The 16,742-nt window shown below is 47.0% G+C and overlaps 1 pseudogene; it reads left to right on the forward strand.

Moving 5' to 3' along the window:
• The first annotated feature begins 6,472 nt into the window (after window positions 1–6,472).
• LOC129062945 (ferritin light chain-like) lies at window positions 6,473–15,739 on the forward strand (annotated as a pseudogene).
• Window positions 15,740–16,742: the final 1,003 nt, after the last annotated feature.

The following is a 16,742-nucleotide window of genomic DNA, read 5'->3' on the forward strand; positions in this document are numbered from 1 at the left end:
TTAAAATAATTCCAGTTCAGCTTGGAAAACAAAGAAGCAATGGTTCCTAAAACGCTGTTACTCTTTCTATGGGCTGCACACAGCACAGTCACAAGGACACAGTCATAAAGGAAGTGGCTTTGCCTGCAAGTTTTGCGTATTTGCATGAACACATTGCATTTAATGATGTAAGTAATAAAATACTTTATTATGTGTTCTAGTTTTACAATTGCTGTGCTTTCTGTTGGGCCATTGTAAGTATAATTCATTCTTAGCTGGCACCATGTGTCGGTTTTTAAAATCAGCGTTCACAAGTTCCTATGTAATGTCCCTCTTTTACACAAACAGCTTTCTTTTCACCGGGTTTCTGTGGGCCTAACAATTTGGCGAACCTGCAGAGTCTGACCTCTCCTCACCCGCGCAGGCCCAGGGAGCGTCCGCGGTTGTCCGGGTCACTGCCCCGGCCTCCTGCCTGACCTCCCTGCCTCCACTGTCCTGCTCAGGGTTCATCCCCCGAACAGCAGCCAGGGCCGACCTTACAGTTAAAGTCAGAATGTGCTGTTCCTCTGCTCAGGGCCTGGCAGGGCTCTCCATCTGACTCAGAGTGCAAGTCCAAGTCTGTACAATGGCCTACGGGGCCTGCCATGACCTGGATCCCACATGTGACACTATTGCTCTCCGCTGTGGTCACTGTTCTGGCCACACGGCCTTCTCACTGTCCTTTGAACACACCACCCAGTTCCTGTTCCCTCTGCCTTGAATGCTGTTCCCTAAGTAAAGGCACCATGACTTCCCTCATTCCCTGCAGTGCTTGTCCTTGAATGTTGTTTTCTCAAGAAGGCCTCCCCTGTGCACCTTATTTACACGTGTATTCTGCTCCCTTGCCCCCACTCCAGCACTCTTGGTTCCTCTTACTGTGCCCCAAGCTTTCTTTTTTCCGTAGATCTGATCACTTTCTAATATCCATCATAATTTCCATACACAGGGTTCGGGTGTTGTCTGCCTGCCTCTGCAGAATATTAGCACCAGGAGAGCAGAGAGCTTTGTTCACTGATGCACTCCAGGCATGAAACAGTGCCTGTCACATAGCGAGTGTTCAGGAAATACTTGTTGAATGCACGAAGCATCCCCAGGGTCTAGAGCTATTCTCGGCACAGAGGAGGCTCTTAATACCTGCTGAACATCTCTCCCTGGGGGAGGAACAGGACTAAGTGTCAAAACAGGGGTCCAGGCAGCATATCTTAAGGAATTAGAAGACCTCTGCCTCATCTTAGTGGTATGACCTGGGCAATTCACCTAACCTCTGTGAGCCTTGGTTTTGTCATCTGCAAACTGGGTATGAAAATAGTACCTCCCTTATGAAGCGGTTAGGAGAATTAAGTATGAGAATTTGGAAAATAAGTCTTGTAAATGATTGATACATTTGAGTTGTTGTTATTGTTATTATTACTGTTCTTTTATTCCTTGTCCCAGAAGAATTACTTCCACATTCATTCTTACCGCTCGGGGAGGCAAAACTATACAACACTTAAGTGAAAACACTATGTAAACTATACATCATTCTACAGATGCTGGGGATCATGATAGCGAATCTCCTCAATTTCCCAGAAGACCCAGCCCCATGCAGTACATGCAGGAGGTGGCCAGTGAACACTATCGACTCTGAAGTCAATTGGGGAACAGTCTTGAGTCTGAAAAAAAGTTACCCTGGCTCTCGTTGGCAGCGGGGATCCCTTTGGCGGCAGGGCCCCGTCACGTGGTACTACAGAGGTGGCAGAGGGCGGTGGCTGTATTTCCAATCCCCCCTCCATCCCTCCCCCTTCACACTAAGGCTGCCAGAACGTTTGCCAGAAGCGAGGTCCACAGTCTGCCCGGTCTGGTGGTTACTGCACATGGGCTGTTACTGTTGTTCAAAGCATCCAACTGCCTGCAAGGGAATTATTTACAGAACCTTTCTCTTCCCAGAGCCACTCACATGTGGCAATTCCATGCCTATTTGCCCCAATACACACTTTCTCTCACTCTTTGACCAAGAGCCTTTGCTTGCAGATGGCATCTGGCCATACGGGGTAGGTACCATACCTGGCTCAACCCTCTCCAGCCCCGACGAGGACAGCCCTCAACTACACACTGGGGAGGAAGTAAGATGTCTGCTCCAAGCTAGCAACCTCTCTCCAACGTGATGTCACATGGAGACGGAAAAATAAAAATGCTGTTCCTCCCTTTAAACGGCGTCAGATGAGAAGTCAGTCTTTCAGACAGACTTTGGAAACGTGTTGGAGTCAGGTGTGATTGCATCGGAGTATTCTTCGCAGGAAAAATAGCTCCTAATTGCACAAAAGAGAAAGGAGCCAGCTGCTGCTTTCATGACTATTTAAACACCCATCTACCGTCAAAATACGCCTCATTGTTTCATTACCATTGAAATGTGATTGCCACTACATTTTCTACTGGCCTCTCCTCAATGCAAATTGGGGAGAAAAAAGAAATTCATCAGACACCCATTTGGTTTCTAAATGTATTGTTTGCATATAGACATCAGCAGCCTGAAAATATTCTAGCCCGGGAATGTCAAACTGACAACACTGTCTGTTTTTCTGTTGTTCTCTCCGAAAATAGAATTTTTAACTTATCCATAAAGGCAAGCCAGCCTGTGTTTTATCAGTGTTTTTGGTAAGAGATGAGAGACCTGGTGTTCCGACTGTGGGCCTTGGACATTAATGAAAACCATCTCCGGAAGAGTACGGTTTCTAGAAGATTAAAAGAATTCATCAACTTGCAAAAAATTTTGTTCTCACCCTCTCTGCTGACAACTGCTGTTTGTGCTGGGGACTGAGTCCTAGATAATGAACCTTTATAGTTTTCAAACATCTCTGCCTCCAGATGTCACATGACATTCCCAGGGACCCTGGGAGGGCAGCGAGGGCAGTTTTCTTGTCCTCATTCTGCAGATGAGCAAACTGGGCCACGGAAAGATGGTGGCTTAACAAATCATCACAGAACGTGCCTAATCCCCGCTCTTGCCTTACTGTGCCTATTTCTACCTTGTCTTGTTGACAGAGTTCTTCTTATCCTTCAAAGCCTGAATAAAATGTAGCTTTCCCTGTTCCCCTCTACCCACCCACCTCCCCAACCACCACACATTGATTTAACCACTCTAAGTCCTTCATGACTCTGTATCCTGCGAGGCGAGGAGTTGCTGTGTGTTCAGTGATACGTAATGTTTAACTCCCAGGGTCCCTGAGAAGGCCAAGAAATAGAACCTCTCTTTCTTGACCAAATTCCAAACGTATTGAGAAATAAATCAAAGGGTAGCAGGCTGATGGTGGCCAAAACGTATCGGCATTTGTTACTGATAGAGGGGAAATAAGGGAACATGGCTCGGTGGCTGGCCCAAAAGAGTCTGTGCACCGAAAGCCCAAATCAGCCAAACCCCCGCCCATGTGCAGGCAGAGCTGGCCTGGGGGGTCTCCCCACAGGGCCCCTGGAGCTTGGCACAGAGGGAAAAGGAGTTGGGATGACCTTGGACAACTTCCTTTTGGGCGGCTGCAGAGAGGGGCTTGGGCTGCATTTTCTCTAAGGTCTAGCAAACGTGTCTGCTATGGAGGATGTCTTTTTTTAAAGATTTTTAAAATGCTGTATTTCTTTAAAGAGCATCCTTATCCTTAGACACTTATCTTCTGTCACTCTTTTGCATTCATACATCAAAATAATAAATAAACCAAATGAACTGGTTCAAGGATTCCTAAAACCTCCTATTCCAAGTCTAATATTCCTAAGTCGCTGTGCATTTTATGGTGTCCTTCCCTCTGCCCTCCCCATGGCACTATGTTCTTGCAGCATTTCTTAAAGAGATGCTCTGCCGTTGTCCCCAATTTTTCTTCCAAGCTGCTGCTGGCTTTGATGCTCAGTCCCCGGAAGTGGTGCTGCATCATGACTACTGCCTGGCCAGTGATAGTAGCCACGGGGTATTAGCACAGTGATTGCACATAGGTTAAAATGGGAATAAAACCACATATTTTAGGGTTGATGAAATAGCTATTTGCTCATGTTCCTCTGCCTTCTCCCATCTTTGCTAAGAACAGCACCAGGGCTGCAAAATATCTAATCAGAACAAATCATTTTTAACATCCTTCTCTATGTAATAACATTATTTTTATTATTATTTATTTTTAAAGATGTTATTTATTTACTTTTTAGAGAGAGGGGAAAGGTGGGAGAAAGGGAGGGAGAGAAACATCAAGGCACAAGAGATGCGTTGATCGGTTGCCTCTCACACACCCCCAGCTGGGGAACCTGGCCTGCAACGCAGGCATGTGCCCTGACTAGGAATCAGACCGGTAACCTTTTGGTTTGCAAGCTGGCACTCAATCCACTGAGCCACACCAGCCAGGGCTAATGATTGTATTTTTAACAATAATCACGTAGTAATCAGAAATTAGCACAATCACCTTGATTTGTTAATTTTCAAAACAAATACTTTAAAAAGCATGATTTCACTTTAAAAGATCACAACATTGGTAAAATATATCAGGTATGAACTAAAATTTCTGTCTGCCACACCAAAGTATCCCACCTGCCCGCTGACACCCTGTGAACTGTTCAACCTTTGAGTCCCAGTAAGGAGTCCCAGGAGTCGCATGTAACCGCAGTGGCTCACATTTGTGCCTGTTTTCACAGATCCTGAGCCCGCTCTGTGGGTTCTGAGTCAGAGTGTCATGGGCTGCAGGGCTTAGGGACAAACTGCAGGGAGCCCCACGCCCTTAGGGCCTGTACCTGCAGGGGGGGGGGCGGGGGCGGGGGGCGGCGGTGGGTCAGAGGCTGACTGGGACTGGGAGCTTCCAGCACAGCGCGACAGTGATTGCAGGGTAGGGACCACGAAGGTGCTAACTTGCAGCTCGCATCGCCAGTATTAAAGCTTGGCCGGCCGCAGCAATCCTCTGAACTCCGCAGACAAGATGGGAGGGGGAGAGGCTATTTTATCACTTACATTGTTTAGAAATGTTGGCCCAAGGGGACCACAGAAAGCAGGCACTTTTTAAAAATTTTATTTGGTCTTAAGAACGTATTTAAAATTATTTTTCTACAGTGCTATCTGTTATTGCTTAAATCCAGGGCAGACCACCTCACACCCCAACCCTTTACTCTTGCATGGGGCTGCTTCCACTTATAATAATTGTGAATTTTAAAGGGTTGAAGACTACTTGCTTTTAAAGAGTTTCAGCAGCAGGGTGTTCACTCTTCTGGTTCAATAGGTTTTAGTTCTGGGCACAGGGAGAAGAAAGGCAATCAATATTAGTAATAGCCAACTCTGAACCATACGTATGCTTTGTGCCAAGCATAGCGCCCAGTGCTTTGTGTGCACTCTCTCTTTTTTTCTTCCAAATGCACCCCTCTGACATATGTTCTATTATTATCTCCAGTTTACAGAGAGGAGGACTGAAGCTCAAAGAGGCTGAGTAATTTCTCCAAGGTCACAGAGGGAATAAATGGTAAAAGATAGGTCTGCAACCAACAGCCTGACTTTGAGGCCTGTGCTTTTGACCTTCCAGCTATACTGCCTACTACTATGTGTTCACCTACCATGTGCCCATCAAACAGAAGGCAGCACAAGGCAATAAACAGTAACCATTTGGGGGTATCTGTACAGAGCCAGGAACTATAAATACACTGTCATATTTAATCCTTGCGACAGCCCTGTGAGGGAGGTATTTAGTATTCCATTTTACCTAGCAGGAGAATGACATTCAACAAGGTTGATTGCTTTTACATTACAGAGTCACTAAATGATAGAAAAAGTGTAGCGATAAACCTACACTTTTTTCCTAGGCTCTTTTTGTTACTTCACACTTCCTGCCTAATGCACCCAAAGCTGTATGGTATGTTGAACCAGAAATGTGTAGGTGCACACACAGTATGAGAAAATCCCTATGCATAAGAAGCAAGATGCTGTCAATGAAGTTGCAGTGCTAGGTATTTTATTTCATTTCCCAGCCTGCCTTGCAGCTAGGGTGACGCTGTCCAGACCAATGAGATGTTAAAGGAAAAGTCTACTGGTGGACGTGGGTGGGTTCTTAATAGAGATTTTGCCCTGATGAAAGGGAAAAATCTTAGCTGTCAAGGACCTTCTCCCATTCTTTCTTCCTTGAACATAAATGGCAATGTTGCAACCATGAGCCATAAGCCAAAGAACCTCAAAGATGGCTGCTTAATATCACAGAGCTGCTGAACAAATAGCAATAATCACCTACCTCTCTACTTCTTCTGGGAGAAAAGTCCATATTCATTTAAGCTACTCTTAATTGAATGTTCTGTTACCTGCAAACAAATACAACTGTAAGTGATACAGAAAGAAGACTAAGGGTGAACAGCTTCACTTTTCTCATAATTGACAGTTAAGCCTTTGATTCCTATCCCTATTGCAACGGACTTTTTCCTGCCTTCATAAAGAGAGTACCCTGAATGTGGTTTAAAATATCTTGGTGGTGTGGACATGACGCTCCATGCATCTGCTATGCCTACAGCCCCTTCTGAGAAAAAGCACTATTGGTTCTTTACAAGTGAGTCCCATGCTTTGTGCCAGGTGACCATGCTTCTTAGGCCAAAGCTGAGCTGACTTTGACGCTCAGAACTTCACCTGAAACGCCCATCCATAGGTCAGCGAGTAGTAGCCTGGGGGTGGTTTGGCAGGACCACCCTGCCAGCAAAGGCACCATGCAGGCGCTCACCGACTCACTGGCGAGACAGAAGTGGCGTGATACAAGGAGGCAGAGCCATAAGGCAAGACGACTCAAAAATAAGCAGGTGCTGTGAATCGGTGTGAGTGGGGAGTAAGCCGAAACTGAGAGGCAGAGAGAAGGGAAGTCAAAGGGTGACTGGGTAATGGCAGGACAATCAGAGCAATGACATAGCCTTTGAGGCAAGCAGCCACCAAGGCTGCTGCCAAGGGAACAGTTAGGTGGCCAGACCCCTCCCCCGCTGACCTTCTAGAGTTCATTGGAGCCACAGGAGCTGCTGTGATTCCAGACAGGTGGTCACCTGCCCGTGCTCTGTGGCTGGGGAGTCACCTCGCTTATTCCCCAGGTACGCCCACCAGGGCCACATCAGATCACATCGGGCCTGGTAGACTGAAAGGGCTTAACCAACATGCTGGCAACTCAGGGCCACCGTGCCCACCGTCAGCCCTCCTGACGTGTTGCACACACCCCCGCAGAGCCCAGAGGTTATAGGCAGGGTGCCTGTGGGCCATATTTGGCCCCAATACATGCCTTATTTAACCGACATGGTGTCCTAAGAGAATGTACATTTGGATGCCTTTCGATGGGGCAGGCTCTCTTCCGTTTGTCATGGTCTTTGCCCCTCTCTGTGCCTGACACCTGCCCTGCTCTGCACATTTATATTACCTGCTGGGTCCCTGTAGGCACTTGAGGTGCAGCCTCTGGCTGAAAATTACAGAAGCGCTTAGGCCACATATGCTGCCCACATGCTCCACTTGGCTGATGTCCCCTGGCAGCTGCAGACCTATGCCCTCAAGGCAGGACAGGAAGCAGCTGCTTCCCCAGAGCCTTCCCTGTTTCTAAGGAACATTGCATTAAGAGAGAGAGAGGGAGGGATGGAGAGAGAGGGGGAGAGAGGGAGAGAGAAAACTGCTGCCACCCCACAGACCGCAGAGCTGGCATCCTCTGTCCCCTCATCATTGACTTGTTTCTCCACTGCTGAGTGCCTGCTGCTCCTAACTGCCATCGCCACTTCTGATCACATCCAGCACCACTTTCCACCGCAGCTTTTCTGTCTCCCCGTCTGTCATTTTGCCTGTCTCACCGCATGTTCGTGTGGCTGACCTTTGTGGTCATAGCCGATTAGCAGATGCTTTTTCTTCTGCCCAGCAAACCATGCATGTCAGCAGGATGTGGTCCCTGGCAGCGACCTGGGCAGCAGAGTTTGTGAGCTAGGCTCTCAGGGGCTGTGTGTTCCTCACCTTCAATCAGTTCTGTTGTGTTTTTTGAAGGCTTCTGAACACCGAGAGATTCTGAAGGCCTGAGGGGTCTGGGGGATGGGGCTAGGGCAGAGGGGTGGATTGTCTCTGAAAAGAACAACCTGTGCCAGGCATGACAGGGGAGACAACTGGGGGCTGCTCTCCGACGCCATGAACAAGTTTTCCATGGTGAACAAGGATGGGTTAAAACAGACAAAGAGCCCTGCCTGGTGCCACTCAGTGGCTTGAGTGCCAGCCTACGAACCAAAGGGTCACCAGTTTGATTCCCAGTCAGGGCACATGCCTGGGTTGCAGGTCAGGTCACCAGTAGAGGGTGCGTGAGACGCAACCACACATTGATGTTTCTCTCTGTCTCTCCCTCCCTTCCTCTTTCTAAAAATAAACAAAATCTTAAAACAACAACAACAAAGAAAGGATTACAAAGACCATTGAAAACCACAGAGGAGGCAGCCCCAGCAAAAAGCAGGTGATGGTGCGGGGCGTGGTGGACACACACAGGAGTGTGGGTAGGTGCCTGTGTGCACGCACGCATACTTGTGCACATGTGTGAACATGTGTGTGTAGAAGGACCAGCACTGGGGGACTGTGGAAAATAAATTCGGCAGGAGCAAATTATGCAGGGTCTTGAAAGGTAGGTGAACAAATTCAATCATTTCAGTAGGCAGTTTAGAACTATTAAAGGGGCCAGAGATGGGGGCCCAGGTACCCGTCCAGGTGATGTTCCCAAGGTACAATAGAAATGGAGAGGAAATAGTCCTTGGATGTCTTGAAGGACCGTTTCGCAAGCCAAGGTGGCTGGCTCAATCTGAATGGCAGGATGGGGGAAAGAGTCAATGTTGATTCCAAAGCTTTGAGCTCAGTGGCGTAGTGGCAGGAGCCATGGAATGGAAAGGTCGAGGGAGCTGCGAGATCGTGAGTTCAGTTTTAGAAGTGATATTTCATTCTTCAGAAAGAGACCTGTCTTCTGAACATTTACGTGGCTGCCTATGCAGTTGCCAGAAAAGATCCACATCTGGCATGCGTCAGGGAAGCCTCCCTCTTGCCCACGTCTCTGGGGTTCTTAGCTAACAAGGCAGCAGGACCAAAAGCTTCCACTAGGCATCACATGGCTGCTGGTCTCTCAGTGAGGGCTCTGGCCAGTACGGGATAGATGCAAATCAGTTAGTTCAAGACAAGAGCTCAGAAGCTTGTTGTTTGTTGTGACGTCAGAAGAATGTTAACATTCTTTGGCTGACACACAGGTACTGACCCAATTGGGCCTCATCAGCACACTGGCAGACAGCCAGCCAAGTTGTTAAATGGAAACCGACCCATCACAGAAAAAAGTGAAGGGCAAATGATCATTCCACTCTACATCCTTGCATGGGCTATATCCCTGCCCTCTGTGCTCAGGCAACTTTATCTATCAGCAGCCCCCAAATGACCTCAGGTGGTAAGGCCCCGATAAAGCCAGTTGTTCTGAGGCTGTTCAAACTTCTGTGAGTTTGTTACCCTTTCTGTTCCCCAAAGACCTAAATGGGGGCTCCCTGGGCAGGCAATCCTGGCGTAAACTGTCTGATTTTCACAACACGTCATATACTTCCGCCTTAAACTGGCTGTGGATTTTAGAATGCAGATCAGCAGCTACCTCTTGGGCTTGTATAGTCCCAGGTGCTAGCATCTAAGCCTCGCTGTAACTAGACCACTCTATTTTTTAGGGACATTCAGCTTGTCTCTGCTTCCAGGCATTCTGGAAACTGCAGGTGGGCCCACATGCATGCAGCATAGCGAGCAGGTGATCAGTGCACAGGTTTTGTGTGTGAAAAGCTAAGCTGAAGTCCCAGCTTTGCTTCCACCAGCTGCTCTGACCCTGGGAACATTAACCTTGCTATGTCTCGGTCTCCTTATCAGTAAAATGGAGATAATAATACCTCGTTCAGAGTGCTGTTGTGAAGAATAAATTATATTCAAAGGTTGTGTTAGTTGTCTATTGCTGCATAACTAATTCCCCCAAAACATAGTGGCTATAAGAAGCAACAAGAAGGCAACAAGAAGCCTTCCCTGTCTCCATAAGTGAGGATTAGGAATTTAGGAGGAGCTTAAGCGGGTGGTTCTAACTTGGGATTTCTCATTCATTCAGTCAGATGTCAGCTGGGGCTAGTTATCTGAAGGCTGTCTCGGGCCAGAGGGTCCACTTCTAAGGTTGCTCACTACGTGGCTGATAAGTTGGAGAAGGGCTAAGTTCCTCTCCACATGGGCCTCTCTGTGGGACAGCCAGAGTGTCCTCAGAACACGGTGACTGGCTCCCTCCAGAGCGATCAATGCAAGAGACCAGGGCAGAAGTCGCAATGCCTTTTGTGACTGAGCCTCAGAAGTCACATGTCGCCACTTCCACTATATTCTGTTGGCCATATAGGTCAACCCTGATTCAACGTGGGAGGGGACTGTACCAGGGCATGAGTGCCAGGAAGCAAGGGCCATTGAGGACCGCCTTGGATGCTGGCCACCGCGAGCTTGCACAGCACCTAAGTCGTAGCTGCTGATAGGATTATTATTTGCTTCTTATCATCTGTACACACACAACCATTGCTTCCCTTTGCTCTGAAGTGTCCAATCATTGCTGTTCTTCTCTTAAATCCAGTTCCATGGAGATGTCAAAAAGGACAGCACCACGTGTGCTCACAAGGTTTACTAAAATGCTCGTACTCGGTCACTTTCCCCTCATTTATATAATTAGAATCCTCACAGGCGCTTCCTGATTTCTCCGATGGCTTGAACGCCAGTCAGCCAGGAGCTGCAGGCTGTAAGCAGTCGCTGCGGCGGGGAAGACGATGATTCGCAGTTTGCGGGTCAGCTGTGCCGGGCAGAGAGCAGTGACCCCGGCCCCCCCGGAACACCAGCAGAGGCTGTGCGGGAAACGGGGATGTCCACTAAGGGGCAACTACAGAAGTACGTCCTCCCTCAGGTGGTGGTCACTGGCAGCAGGCCAAGCACCTGGTTCCTTGTAAGCCACCATCATGGCGACTTTCCCTGCGTTGTCAGAGCAGATGCTGCACTTCCAGGGAGGCTCAGGTTGGCTGGTGATAGGACAGGGAGGACATCTGAGTGGAAGAAGTGGCCGGTTGTTTCCCGGTGTCATTTCTTCCCTTCTTCCATGGGAACAGAGCCCCTCTCATTAGCAGAGAACAAGGCACCCAAATCAGAAACTGTGTGTGTCAGGCTCCCTTAACAAAATGCTGGCCAATGGGACCTAAGTGGAGGTCCTATGCGCAGCCGGTGGAGAAGGACTGTGTCTTTTGTTCCTCTTCCTCCTCAGTGTTGGCTGGAATGCCGACCAAATGACTGGAACCCCAGAGGCCGGTTTGGACTCTGAAGCGGCCTTGGGAATGGACGTCACTTGCAGCAAAGCAAAAGGATAGAAGAAACCTGGGCCCCTCACACCACCGAGCTGCCTTCCGACTCCGGGCTGCCTGCCTCTAGATTTCTTGAACATCAGAAAAAGGTCAACTTTTAATTTTAAAAAAGCCATTCTTACTTTGTTTTATTTCTTTCTCTTCATGACAAACCTAACCCTGACTCAGTTTCCTACCGCTGTGGCCGTTACCATTACAGCACTTGCACGCAACCTGGCACCAGCGTCCGCATCTAGCTGCTGCAGGAAAGTCTGCAGAAAGGATCCCAGCGGGAAGAGGATAAAGCATCAATTACAGTTTGCTGTCACGTTGGTTGAGCTCCCCTGCTACCCACAAGGCACCACAGAGGAGGCCAAGCAGGTGCGCACCAGGGTCCTCCTCCATCTCGGGCCCTCTGTTACCACCACTCTGTTCCTCCATTTGTTCTTTCACTTATTCATGCACTTGTTCAACAAATATTTGTGAAGAACTTCCACGTGCCAGGCAGTATACGCGGTGCTGGAATCACAGCGGTGCCATGGCACAGAGGTGGCGCCTGTCCTTGTGAAGTGAACAGCACCAAATGACACAGAATGGGCCTACTTTGGGTTCCTATGCCTTAAAAAATAGAATTGTAATAACATTATTTATTTATTTCAAAAGTGACATAGTCAATAAACAAAGAGAAGAAAATTGTCACCTATAGCTCAGGAACAAATAGTAACATTTTACTATTTTTCAAAAACCTTAGTATAAATACACATTTGGTGGTGGTGGGGTTTTTTTGTTTGTTTGTTTGTTTGTTTTTTTAACATTGGGATTATTTTATTTTGGGACTTGCTTTTTTCACTTAATATTGTAGTGTGAACATTTCCCCATGACCATAAATACAGGCCCACAACAACATTTTTAGGAGGAATCATGTGTTGCATTAAGTGGAACGGATGTCATTTATGCAATCAATCCTCTATTGTTGGACATGTAAGCAGGTCTTAATTTTCACATGTATAAAGAGCTACAATAATGAATATTCACATAGCTAAGCATTTTGTATAGTTATGATTATTTCTTTGGAATACATTCTTAAAAGTAGAGTTGCTAGGTCAAATGCAGGTCTAATTCTAAGAGTTTGGGTACAAATCTAAATTAACTTCAAGTTATTGGACAAATTTAGTTTCCCTCCAGGAGGCCAAGAGTGTCACTGAATGTTTTTATTTTAATATAAAAACTTTGCAAGGACTCCCATAGTTTGATGAATCACTTAAATCCTTGCAGGAACCACCTTTGCAGGAGCCACCTTTTCAGACTGCTTCCCTCCCCAGAGCTCCCGAGAAAGCAGGCTTCTGGCAAAGAGCACAAAGTTGGGCCAGGCCTGACAACAGGTGCCCTGCCCTGGCAAGAGCCCTGCTCCAGGATTAGACCTGCCCGACTCCTGCAGAATATCCTCCCAGCTGATGAAGGTGTGCACTCCGTGCACCCGAAGGGCCGAACACTCTCATTCAGTCCAAGGCCCCGCCAGTGGACCTCAGCTCTAGACCAGGGCACGGCCCATTGCCTTCTCCGACTTTGTCTTCTCTCCCGTTTCCTCCTTGTCCTCATTCTTTTTCATCTGATTATTGCTTTTCTAAAGTCAGAAGAGCTTTACTGGACTTTCTCTTTATAACATGATATAAACCCTTTGAAGTAATCTTAAAGAAATACAGAAAAGGAGAAAAGATAAAAATCATCCCAAAATCTTGCTATCCAGTGATATGACCACTGTCAAGGTGTAGGTGAGCATCTTTCTAGATATCTCTCTGCATATGCAACAGCTCTCCTTTATTATTTAGTCTGACAACAAATGCATGAGATAGGCAACATCATCTCTCTTCTATAATTATGAAAACCGAAGTGCTAGAGATGCCAAGCTACTTGCCCAAGGTTGTAGAATTAATAAGTGGGGTTGGTGGGATTTGAAATTGACTCTTTTACACCAAAACCTGCAAATCTGAACCATTGCATAGTTTCTCTTAACTCTTCTGCTTTCCTCTTTCTGTATGTATGTATTTGTGTAAATGGAGTCTTTTTATTTCCTTTGCTTATTTGTTTCATTCAAAAATGTACTGTGGGCATTTTCATGGAGAGGTTAGACATTTGGCTCTAACGTTTGAATCTTGATGGACTGCTTACCAAATCTGTGATCTTCGGCCTACTTAACCTCCGGCCATTTTCCTCATCTGTAAAATGAGGATTATAATCCCTAGCTGAAGGAATGGTTATGAGTATTAAATAAGATGTATGTGTAAAGCACCTGCTACACAGTGAACACTCATTAAATATCAACTCTCATCATCTTTCCAGGCAAGAATATGGATCTACATCACATTTGAATGGCCGTTTACCATGCTTTGGCGTGGATGTAGTATGACCTATTTAACACACATTAAATAACGTCTTGTCTTGACAGGCTTTATGTTGTCTCCAGCTTGTTACTAACGCACATCCCAACACTTCCATCTTTGCACACCTGTCTAACATAAATTCCTAGAAAAGGAATTGGGTCAAAGGGGATATATATCACACGTATACCCTGCAAAAGATTTACACCAACCTGCTTCAAGAGGGAGGTTCTTAACAGTGTAGGTAACGGGAACAGGGAAGTCTTCCCTCCAGTCTCTATGTCCTCCTTCCCTAAGAGCTGGGAGAGGCGCGTCTCTTTATAGAGAACACTACCACCCAATTAACTGTGTTAAAAATTGTTCCTTCCTCCATCTGTTAAAAACAGGATTCAACTGAATAAATTTTAAAGCTCTTCTTGGTTCTATTGAATGATTTATGAATCAGGTAGCATCCCATCTAGCAAATAGGAAGGAGCTCTGAGGAGCTCTAGGAAATAGAAGAGTTTTATAGACAGAAGAGAGCCTGACAAAGAAGTTACCAGCACAAAAATGGATTGTTTCAGGCAGGGGCACCTTCCTTTAGGGGAAGGTAGGGGCCCTATCAGGCAGATCACCTCAGTAGTGCTGACGAGGTCATTCCATGTTGACTGTTGAGATTACATCCCTGGGAGAGGCTGAAAGTGTAATTTGGTTAGGTATTAAGTCTCTTCTTGGTGGCATGGGCCTAGCACAAGTGCCTCCATTTTGGACCACTTGTCTCTTTTTAACACTTCCTTTCTCAGATTAAAACAAAGGGAAGCTCCCCCATCTGTTACAAAAGGATAAAATTAAAGGTGCCATAATTCAGTTGAAAACAAAACAAAAGTTGCTAAAACTCAATTCTGCTGAGTCCTCAGACATTAAAGATTGTGTGTGCGTGTGTGCGTGTGTGTGTATGTGTGTGTGTAATCTATATGGTATATTCACACAGAGGCACCCACAGATTTAATTATTTATACAGGGGAGGGTGTATGTTTAAGGGATTTATACACATATACGCACAAATATGTGTGTTTATATATGTGACTTTCTTTAAACAGAAATATATAACCCCTTCTTCTCAAGTTGCAGACTGACACTTCCTACAAAAATATTACATATACGCACAATGCCCTCGGCCATTCCCGGGATTTATCTCTTGCTCCAACAGGGATTGGACGGAACAGACCTTCTGCCAGCCTCCGACCAGCCTCCGACCACCCTCCCGCCTCTTTTCTGGTCACCACCTTCGAAACCAACTCAGCCATCCTCAGCCTTTGAGACCAGCTAACACTTTTTTTTTTTTTTTACCTTAACTCCTCATCTTCGAACAACCACAAGCTCCCAAATTCATCAGAATTATTCCACCAAGGTGGAGGCTGCCATCAACCACCTGGCCCACCTGCATTTGCCCGCCTCCCTCACCTACCTCTCTCTGGGCTCCTATTCTGACCAGGACAACGTGGCTCGGGAGGGTGTGGGCCACTTCTTCTGCGAGTTGGCCAAAAGGAAGTATGAGGCCGCCAAGCATCTCTTAAAGAGGCAAGAGCAGTGCTGTGGCTGCTTTCTCTTCCAGGACGTGCTGAAGCCTTCCCACAGTGAGTGGGGTCACACTCAGGACGTCAGGGAAGCCGCCTTGGCCTTGGAGAAGAGTTTGACCCAGGCCCTTCTGGATCTGCAGGCCTTGGTTCTGCCCGCACAGATCCTCAGCTCTGTGATTCTTGGAAAATCACTTCCTGGATGAGCAGGTGACACTCATCAAGAAGATGGGCAACCACCTGACTCACCTCCACAGGCTGGCCTCCAGGATGGGCCTCTTTTCAAAAGGCTCACCCTCAAGCAGGACTAGTAGCCTTTGGAGCCCCGAGGCCTTTGAGGGGCCCCTCTGCATCGCCCGGGTGCCTTGTTTCTGCCTGAGCCCCTCCCCGCCACGGCTAGGCATCCTTGTAACCACCCTGCAGCCCTCTCGCATGCCTTGGCTCAAATGGAAACAATAAAGCTTTTTGCAGAAAAAAGTAAATAAAAATACCTTTGTTTTTTTCATCTTTATACATCTTATGGAATACTACATATTTGTTTTCCTGATTTTCACAGACATTGCTGATCTATACCTGGGCTCTCTGAAACCAACCTGTACCCTGAAACGAGAACAGGCAAGGCGGCCGCCAGGAATGCTGGGGAGCCCGCAGAGCATTTCCAATTGATTAGAAGGTGAATCCTAGCAGCTGATTTCCGTGCTGTCTCCCCTTCACCCTCCACTCCTCTGGAAAAAAACAACTCTGAATACGGAAACTCTGCTACTCCCTTCTTTGACTTCCTATCCATAGGAGAGCTATAAAGAGTTTCAGTTATGTTTTAAAATTCAGTTTTCCTCTAAATTTCTTAAGGCAAGGAGCCATGCCGGACTCCAGTTGGACGATGAAGTCGTAATCAGATCATCTGGTCCATTTGCCTCCAGCGAGGCTGGGCTCTGCCCAACAATAGGTTCCCCGGAGTTTTCTGGTTTGGAGTCAAGCCCCTGGGACACTGCCTCACTGCTAAGTAGACCATGAAATGAAGCAGAGGAGAGCTCTCTCGCGCTCTCTTCCCTCCCCCACAATGGAATTGCATCTGCGGTTTGTGTCAGTTCTAATAAGGGGAGTTAGAAGTCAAACCATCCTGCCCTCCAGCCAAATCTTAACAAGGAGAGGAGGTGGTAAGTCCATACTAGTTCCATTTTTAAACACATCGGACATTTTCAGAAACATAATTTAAACTGCAGTGGGGTCCCTACCATCCCTAATACTTCACCCGATTCAGCATTTTCAAACATCAGTTGAAAAGAGCAATGTTATCAGGACACTGCAGAAGTCCCAGCCCGGATGTTAACCAAGGCAGCTGGCAGGGCAGTTCACTTGACTCGGTGGCCTCTTCCCATGGCAAGAGTAATACATGCACCTCCCACCTAACTCAAGTGTTGTGCTGTAAGAACTAACTGAAGTACTATAACAGGAGAGTATT

Source organism: Pteronotus mesoamericanus, unplaced genomic scaffold (assembly GCF_021234165.1).
Source record: "Pteronotus mesoamericanus isolate MK-2021 breed Mesoamerican mustached bat unplaced genomic scaffold, CSHL_Meso_final scaffold_85, whole genome shotgun sequence".
NCBI lineage: Eukaryota > Metazoa > Chordata > Mammalia > Chiroptera > Mormoopidae > Pteronotus > Pteronotus mesoamericanus.